This window comes from Vigna unguiculata, chromosome 9 (genome assembly GCF_004118075.2).
Source record: "Vigna unguiculata cultivar IT97K-499-35 chromosome 9, ASM411807v1, whole genome shotgun sequence".
Taxonomy (NCBI): domain Eukaryota; kingdom Viridiplantae; phylum Streptophyta; class Magnoliopsida; order Fabales; family Fabaceae; genus Vigna; species Vigna unguiculata.
The window spans coordinates 17473709-17483770 of record NC_040287.1 but is presented as its reverse complement, the minus strand read 5'-3'; the positions used below and the strand labels follow the sequence as shown (position 1 = coordinate 17483770).

At 36.2% G+C, this 10062-nt stretch overlaps 1 long non-coding RNA gene across 1 annotated transcript; it reads right to left on the bottom strand.

The window, feature by feature from the left end:
• Nucleotides 1–439: 439 nt before the first annotated feature.
• LOC114162168 lies at nucleotides 440–2169 on the bottom strand. The gene is made up of 2 exons (XR_003599148.1): nucleotides 1263–2169; nucleotides 440–1182 (listed from the first exon to the last, which is right to left on the bottom strand). It is a non-coding gene; the product is annotated as an uncharacterized LOC114162168 (long non-coding RNA).
• Between the last annotated feature and the right edge of the window lie 7893 nt (nucleotides 2170–10062).

The following is a 10062-nucleotide window of genomic DNA, read 5'->3' as shown; positions in this document are numbered from 1 at the left end:
AATTTTTTTCAAATAATTAGGAGAAGGGAAAAATAGGAAAAAGTGAGCATTGATTTGTATATAGATATTTTCCTACTTTTACTTTCATCCCTTTTTTTAATTTTTATTTAATCTTGTTTTATTTTATTTTATCTTATTTTATCCTTTTTATTTTATTTAATTTTATCTTTAAACTTTTAATTTAAATTTTAATATTTTCGTTTACTTTTATTATTTTATTTTGTTTTATTCTTTTGAAAAAATATAAAAAAGGGGGTGAAAATAATAAAAATGAGAAAAACTAAAATGAAAGTCAATGGTGCGCTTTCTCTGCACTTTTGAGACTTGGCATGAGAAAGGAAATGGTGGGGAGGTGTATCACTGCATGCCAGCGCCGGTGGAATGGCAGAAGCCAACCGGCATTTCACTTTTGGCCCTTTTCTAAAACCAACACAAAATATGAGCGAAAGAGGAAACTGGCATGGGAAGAAGAACGGTCAAACCATTCTGAAAAGAAGAGAGGATACAATATCACAAAGAGCAAGAGAGCAACGGGGAAGAGGATACACAGTTTCGCATTTCATAACAGATAACAAAAAAGAAGAGAGCACCCTTGCATCTGAAAGGAATCATCTGAAAGGAAGAACGAGAGCATCTGAAAGGAATCATCTGAAATGAAGAACGAGAACAGGGGAGCCTCCATTGATCACACCCTACAAACACAGGGAGACTACAAGAGGTAAGCACCAATTGAACGTGAACCTTGGAATGAATATGATCTTGTGTTATGTTGGTTGCTTGAATGAATATGATCTTGTATTCTGCTGGATTTGTTATGTTTTATTGGTTTGAGATGTTGTCGTCCTCGTTTCGTTACTATTTGCTCATCGCTATTCATCCGACCTGCACGAAATAACTGAAAAGATAGATCTATCTCACCACTCATCAGCACATAGCCAGTCAGAACAAGCTCCTCAACCCATCATCTAACCCCCAATTCATCCTTCTCTTCTCGCAACCAATCAAACCAAAACGGCAACCCAAACTCTATCCCCCTCACCCATCATCAACACACCAAAAAGCTCGTGCTTCATTCATCCACCTGCAGGAGGTCCAAACCAGAACCCCAAACATACTTCACAAACGGTTTTGTAGAGCGCGTCTTCACCCGCTTACTCACTTGCCATCATCTTTGTCTCCCACCTGCACAAAAACCAGAACCACACTCATTCTTCACCATCAATATACACCACCCATTACCTTCAATATACACCACCCATTACCTTTGTTACAACCCCATCTCTGCGACTCAACATCACACCAGACCGAAATCCGTAATAGCACCAAAGACCCCCGTCTTAATCTTCCCCGATCACAGACTTCCAATCGAAACAGAGAAGAGAGAAGATCGCCGGCGGCGCTGCCGCCGGCGAGTCGGGGCTTTAACGACAGCGGCTCTAGTTTCGCTCACCAACATTATCGCCGTGGGCCTCTGTTCGACCTCGCAGATTAGAGGAGAGGACGCACCCCCTGTTCGCATCAGCGGCGCCGACGTTTCCCTCGACGGTGGCGGCGAGGCGGTGCGACGCGAAGCGATCGCGACGGGCTGGCAGCGGATGAACGCGCGGAGCTTCGACCGGGAAGAAATCCTCGCGCAGAAGGGGAAATGGGCGCCGTAGGCGACGCGCGTCGGTCGCGGCGGTGGCGGCGTTCACGGTGGGTTGCAGGCGCTGCGTCGGCGTTGATCTCTTGGAGTTGCGTTCCGGTGCATGAGTGAAAGCAAGGTGGTTGAGCCGCCGAGAGGGAGGACGACCCTCCGGCGTCGATTAGCGTCGCCGGCAACCAGTCGCGGGGCGGCGTGGCGGAGCAGAGGTGAGGGCAGCGCGGTGAAGTAGGCAGCGGCACTCGCTGGCGTGGCCAGTGGCAGCGTGTTGGTGTCGAGAGAGATGGAGAGGAGGCTTTCTTTTGAGCAATTAGGGTTTAGGTGTCTCATATGCCACATCCCCTTTACTTCGTACACCCCCTTCTTCTTATGCCTGCACCTCCTTTTATTTGAGCTAGACTGTTTGACTATTTTTTCTGCGCACCCCTATATTTACCAACACCACACCCCTATTTTGTTTTGGACTCGTTTGTTCGCTGTTACTGTGTGCAACTCACATTCTACTTCGCACACTTCCAATTTTATTGACCCCACCACTCATTTGTATTTATCTCTTATTTTGGGCTCTTTTTATTTTACTTCATGCACCTCCCGCAAATTACTTTATGCACTTTTCACTAATTACCCATGTACCTCATATTTTGTTTTTCCTTTTTTTATCCTTTTTTTTTTAAATAAATTTCACCTTTTTAATTTCTTTTATTAAAAAAAAAAACAAATATATTTGAAAATTATTAAAAATATCAAAAAATAGGAAAAATCTAAAAAAACCAAAAATAGTTTTCTTTCTCTTTATTGTGTCTGTCCGGTCGCTCGCACCGCGTGACACTCATTTTCAAATACCAAAAAAAGTTTTCTTTCCCCTTTTTTAGTGTCTGTCCGACCGTTCGCGTCGTGTGACACAAATCTTCAACTAATCCAAAAATATCAAAAAAAATACAAAATTTTCAAAATATAAAAAACATCAACATTTTCAAACAAACAAGCTTTTAAAGAACTACGTAACCATGATTTCTCATTTTCATGAGAATACGTAGGACCAAGGTCAATCCTTGTCGGGCCCAAAAAATTAAAAAAATATTTTTGTTTCTTTTTAGCATTCTACTCTCATTATTTTTGGGGAAAATTAACATTTTGAAAATCACATCAACTTGGCATATTTGATTAAAGGTACCGCCCTCGGGCGGGCGTTGTAGGGTGGTGATACCTTTCCTACGCGTAATCGACTCCCGGATCCAAAATCTTGTTTTTCGCAGACTTGTCTTATCTTTATGGTTTTCCATAGTTTTCCGGAATAACTATGGTGGCGACTCCCAAATCTCTTTTTTTAAAACCCGTTTTCTTTTTTTGGTTCGTCGTCCCGTCGCGATTACGGTTGCGACCGGAAAAACTATGGAGGCGACTCCCAAATCTCTTTTTTTAAAACCCGTTTTCTTTTTTTGGTTCGTCGTCCCGTCGCGATTACGGTTGCGACACATGGTCCACACAAAAATATCATATTCACGACTCTTAACAATAGTCCACACATACAAAACATCATTCATATAATTATACATCACATACACAATCACATATACATTAGCAAACATGAACATAGTAACATACAAAAACCATCATTAACACTTCTCATTATCTTTACACAAACACAACAAGGAAATTAAGAAAAGAAAACAAGAATGTCAAGCCCCCTTATAATCAAAGTTTTTGGAAAAAAACACAACTCATCTCTATACACATTCACTAGGAAAAAACCTAAACTTTCATTTTTTACACTTTAGTAGAAAACACATTTTCAACCTGATATGAACACCAAAACAAAATCCATGACGAAACTCCAACTTTCAAAGTAGATAACACTTGTAATTTCAACTAATATAATAAAGTTGATATTTATTATAGAATTGTCACCCACTAGTGCAAAATGGGTCTTTAATGTCACTATTTCAACATTAGCCCCTAAAACAAATTAACGTAAAAAATGACCAGTGGCATTTTTGTAATTAAAATGCAAAAGTTAACATCGGAGCCCCTTCTCACAGAAGTCTAATGCATGTTTGACGTTGGAGCCCTTAGTAGCAGACGTTGAAGGACGTCAAATCCCATCTAGCAGACGTCGAAAGATGTCAGATCCTCACCAGCAGACGTCGAAGAATGTTGGGTACCCATTAGCATACATCGAAGGACGTCGGATCCGCATCAGCAGACATCGAAGGACGTCAACTCCCTACTAGTAAAAGTCAAATGACGTCAGATCTACTAGTTATCTGACGTCAAATTGCTTAAAAACAATGTGATATCAAATTCCCTACATTGTTTCTTCGTGCTCTCTCTTCCAAGCCTCCCCTGTTGTTACAATGACGTTCTCCACTACTTCGCACTCTCACCTAAGGTAGAATATTTGTGAACTGTGCTAAAAAATTTTTGCTTTTCAGGTGTGGAAAAATTGTAAATACAACAAAATTTAAAAAAAAAAACTGATTTTGATGTCTCGTGTTGCACTACCAGACTTCAAAAGACTCGATCCCTGGTATAATTGATGTTCTTGGTCGCCGGGTTTGCACTCCGACATCAATTTTAATGTTACCCGATACGACATCAGAGTTTGAACAAATGTCAAAAGCCAAAAATATCAGACAAATTTATGTGTGTTAATGACCACTTTATTTATTATGATAGTTATAATCTTAATTGACATAATACAATTGATGTTTATTACAAAATTGATGTTTATTACAAAAATGTTATTGTTTTATTTATTATGATAATTATAATGTCCATTGATTTGATATTTATTAAAATTGTCACCATTCCATAATAAGTCATTGTTAATTTTTTATTTTTTTACTAGTATATGTTAATGAATAAACAACTTATGCATAAGTTCAAAATAATTTGATTTAATGTCCGATATTTAAAGAAATAAAGTGGAAAATGACAATATTCGCACTAAATTCAAAGAAAATCTTAATTAAAAGAAAATCTTAACTAATGTACAGTGGAAAATGACAATATTCGCACTAAAAAAACTTTAATAGTATAAATAGAAAAATAACCATTAAATGAAAATATTATGCCAAACCATTACTTGTTGAAGAAATAAAAACAATGAAAGAAAAGTAACTTGTTACGTTTGATATTTTCAATTTTATAACTATTTTCATAATTTTAAAAATTAATTTCGTTTAAAATTTTGTATCTAACCAACAAGTATTTTCCTAAAACATTTCAATTAGAAAGCTAGTAATCATCTAAAAAAGTATCACAAGCATATTTAATAGTTAGTAAAATGATACTCTAACCTGATTTTTTAACCTGTTTTTGACCCGCCTACATGGCACTGACACGTGGAATTAATTTTAATTATTTTTGAAAAAAATTAACTGAAGGATGAGGTGACGGTTCTGACGATTCTGAGCAACTGCTGAAGGTGGGTAACGTGTTGCAGCCCCGCTTGCGCGTGAGGAGACACCACGCGCTCACCATCTCACAAACTGAAAGATTTGATTTTTATCACTTAACCCTTGAACCATCCCTGAACCCACTCGAAGCGGACCAAGTGGCGCCTTCACTTTTTTACAAGCGATGATATTTTGACTAAACCGACTCTGAATGTTGTACAAAAATGCGAAGTTGGTAGCGAAAGGAGAAGGAAAAGCACTTGGGCAGCGGAAGAAGCGGTATAACGAGGAGGTTTTGTGCAAAAATTTTATTTGTCGACCTTTGTTTTGTTGTTCGGGCGCCTGCTCATAGGTAGAAGAAGGAGGACGGCGTGGGCGGTTCATTTTTAAGGTGTTTTCTTTTCGCCCAAACCCTTCGCTTTCGTCCATTATTTCGTTAAATGAGTGTTATAGTGTGAAGCGAGGGTGGTGAGGAATAATTTTTGGTAAGTCGCAAACCCTTGGTGGACCGTGGAAAGCCCTTGGTGTTTTGAGTGTCGAAAACTGACGGTGGTATTTTTGTTATGAATGCAGACCATTGATCCGGAAGGTGGAACGATACATAATTTGTTGCGTCACTGTTGGTTGGTTCGTTGTTGGTCTCGTTCCAGTTATTTAGGTATATTGGTAGTTGTTTTATTGTTGGTTGGAGGTGTGTTGTAATGTTTGATTTAATTTGACGCTTTTGTTGTTAAAGTGAAGATAAATTGGAGGTGTGTTGTAATGTTTTGATTTAATACCTTTTATTAATGTCGTTCTTATTTTATTTTACAAGACATGAGTGAAGATAGTGGTCCAAGTAAACATAGCAATGGTAGTGATGATAGTGAAGGGAGTGAAGGTCGTGATGTGGGAGAGTTCAGTGATAGTACTGAGGTAAGTTGTTCAGTAATAGCAATGGTAGCAATGTTTATTGATATTGAGTTGAAAGAATGTGTTGTTAATTGTGGTCGTGTGTTGTTTTTATTTTGCAGATTTTGTTCAAGCATTCTTGTAGAATGACATATTTATCTTTATTGAATAAGAACTTAAGTGTGGACCAAAAGTTGTGTATTCAAAGAACACCATTTTGGTGGTTCACTTTATTGAATGATTATGTTAAGATAAGGCGAAATGTTCTTGGTGTTTTGTGCAATTTGTGGAGAAAGAAGAGGTGGTTTTTTACTTAACTCTATAATTGTGCCATTTAAGTTATTAGATGTTTGTTTAGGCTTAGGATTGAGGATTGTTGGAGATGTAGTGGATTTGGATGAAGTCGTTATTGAAAGTGTATGTAGGAACATTTTTTAGTGAGAAGAAGGTTACTGTCGGGGTGATATATAACTATCTTTTGAAGCACTCGAAATGTGTTGGAGTAGATGATTTTTGCAGGTTATACATCTTAATAGGCATATCCGAGTTTCTTTTGCCTAATAGGAATGGAACTGTATTCCCCCATACTGTTCAAGATTGTTGATGACTTGAAAAGTTTATGTCAATATAACTGGGGTCGTGTAGTTTACGAGTACTTGGTTGGGATTTTGTGCAATGCGTCATTGGTTTTGAAGATACAAAGACATAGAAAACACTTTCATGTTGTGGGTTGTGTTTATTTATTACAGGTAAATTATATTTAGTTACATCATGATTAGAAAAATAGTAATGAATAATGATTTATTTTCATTTACATTTGCTTTATTTGTCGACTTTCAGCTTTGGTGTTTTGATCACTTTCTATTTGTGAAAAGAAAGGGTGCAGGCGGTGGCAATGAATTTCCAAAGTTGTTGCGTAGGATGAATATTAAAGTGGGTGACGGTGCTTTAAAGAGTAGTTTGGAGAAGAATGTGGTAAGTTATTTGGGTTTGATTTAGTTAGATTGTTGATTGTTGTCTGAATGTACCTCTTTTTAATTTAAATTTTCTTAATTTATTTGACAGATAGTTGATGATCCTTGTGTGTCAAAGCAAGAACTTCTTCATGCAATAGTTAGAGAAGCGTATGAAGTGGTTGGTCATGAAGTTGGTCGAAGTAAGAGACTATATGGAAAAGTAGATGTAGGAACAAAGAAGGTTGAAGTTCAGGTTCTAATTGAAAAGCAAGAACGTGAAATAGGTGAACTTCGGCAATCCTTATCCATTTTAGAAGGAGTTGTTCATGAGAGGAAGACGGAAAGAACGAAAGACTGCGATCCTGTTACTCCTTCCACCAATGTTCACAATGAAAGAGTTCAAAAATTTGAAGACCATTTTTATAACGAAGGTGGACATCAATCACATGAAGCAGGGACCCCATTGCATAGTATTGTTAAGCGTAGTGTTGGTGTCAAAGTCCGAGAAGTTAATGTGGACTCCCCAAATGGAAGTGATGAAGAGTTGTCAAAAGATGTGAACCGTGCAGAGGAGTCAATTCTACCACAAAGCAATATGTATGACAGTATGAAGCTTCATCGACGGGTACGGATGAAAAGTCACGAAAGTCACGCACTACGTATCCCTTACACTGGGAATGCCGCCAAAAAATTGGGTTCGCAAAAATTATTGTTGTTGTGACATAGATGAAGCTTATTTTTTGGTATGATGGATGAAGGCATTGATCATTTCTTGTTTCATGCGGAAGTGAATGTTGACATAATTTTTTTGTACCACAGATGTTAAGAAAGGTTGCTGGTTTTTTGTATGCTTAAGACAATTAATGGTTAGTATTTGCGGGAAGCATATATGTGTGATATTTTTGTTGAATGAATGTAGTTCAAAAATTGTGCATCAAAAAGACATATATTATAACAGAAAAAGGTTGTTGCTGTTAAAACCTTATATTTGTGTAATAAATTATCTTTGAAATTCTTTTTTTGATGTGCATTACCATATCTATTTTGCTTTTAATAACAACTATTAATTGTCCTAAAGTCTTTGCAAACAATTTTCGTTTTAATGAAAACAAGCTGTGTTAAATCTGTGAATGAGAAACACATATGTTGTAGCACAAAAAGACGGTTACTGTTAGGTGCTTTTGTTTAAGAAATGTTGGACGAAAAATAATGTGATTTGTATAATCATATTTATTTTGTTGTCAATTACATGTTTTAATAGCCAAAAAGTTGTTGTGAACCATTTCGGCTGTAATCTCAGACATTTCGAAGACACGGAACTTGGTACAAAAATTATGAAGTAGAAACACATATATTGTAGCACAAAAAGGGGGTTAATGTTAGGTGCTTTTTTTTAAGAAATGTTGGTCTAGTTAGATTGTGATTTGTATAAGCATATTTCTTTTGTTGTTAATAACATGTTTTAATAGCCAAAAAGTTGTCAACCATTTTCCCTGTAATCTCAGCCATTTCGAACGCACGGAACTTGGTACAAAAAGTATGAAGTAGAAACACATATATTGTAGCACAAAAATTCGGTTACTTTTAGGTTCTTTTGTTTAAGAAATGTTGGTCTAGTTAGATTGTGATTTGTATAAGCATATTTCTTTTGTTGTCAATAACATGTTTTAATAGCTAAAAAGTTGTGAACCATTTTTCCTGTAATCTCAGCCATTTCGAACGCACAGAACTTGGTACAAAAAGTATGAAGTAGAAACACATATATTGTAGCACAAAAACTCGGTTACTTTTAGGTGTTTTTGTTTAAGAAATGTTGGTCTAGTTAGATTGTGATTTGTATAAGTATATCTCTTTTGTTGTCAATAACATGTTTTAATAGCAAAAAAGTTGTGAACCATTTTCCCTGTAATCTCAGCCATTTCGAACGCACGGAACTTGGTACAAAAAGTATGAAGTAGAAACACATATATTGTAGCACAAAAACTCAGTTACTTTTAGGTGCTTTTGTTTAAGAAATGTTGGTCGAAAATTTTTGTGATTTGAATAAGCATATTTATTTTGTTGTCAATGACATGTTTTAATAGCCAAAAAGTTGTTGTGAACCACTTTTCCTGTAATGTTAGACATTTCAAACGCACGGAACTTGTTACAAAAAGTATGAAGTAGAAACACATATATTGTAGCACAGAAAGGCGGTTACTGTTAGGTGCTTTTTGTTTAAGAAATGTTGGTCGAAAAATCTTGTAGTTTGTATAAGCATATTTATTTTGTTGTCAATATCATGTTTTAATAGCCAAAAAGTTGTTGTGAACCATTTTCCCTGTAATATTTTGTTATGAACTTATAAAATAGACATAGCAGTTGTCATGTTTTGAGGTTTAATATGTCTTTTTTTGTGTTTATGAAATGAGTTATATTTTGGATATCTGACATCATGTACGACAATGAAGAAAGTAAGACTACAAAAAAAACAAGTGGCTTTCTTTGCTTATATATATGGGTTTTTACATTTAGTATTCTACACGCGTCTCACATAATTGGGTTCTATGTTATCATTTCTGTTTTTTTGTTATCAATACTATGTTGCGAACAATCCTTGTCAATGAATACTATTACTCAATAAAAAATAGTACTGGAACGACATTAATAAAAGAGCAGACTTAAGGAATGTGCAATGCAGACGTTGGAACTGCACAACTGCAGCTAACAATATATGGAATACTATTTGTCTTTCTCTGTGCACATAACTATTGTTTTTCAGTCAACATTTTGCACCTGAATTGTACCGACATTTAAAATGCACTTTTCACCGTCCTATACGGGTATGACAAGTCTTAATAAATACTTTATTATATAAACAGTAAACATCAATTGTGGTGTTATGTTGTGGGGATCAGAATTTTGTTGCACTTGACACAAACACCACACACAGTAAGTGTGTTTTTATGCATAATTAAGTGAGTGGTTATGCTATATTTTTTGCACAACTTTCTTAACTTAAGAATTCATCTATATGATGCACTCCGCAAATTGTATAAATGAATTACTTCCATCCATGACGAAGTCCGCAAATGGGTTAGATGAACTCCATCCATGAACGTTAACAATTTACTCCGAAGAATATAAGTGCATTGTTATATTTAAATAACTGGCTTTTTTACGTTTCGTTAAATGA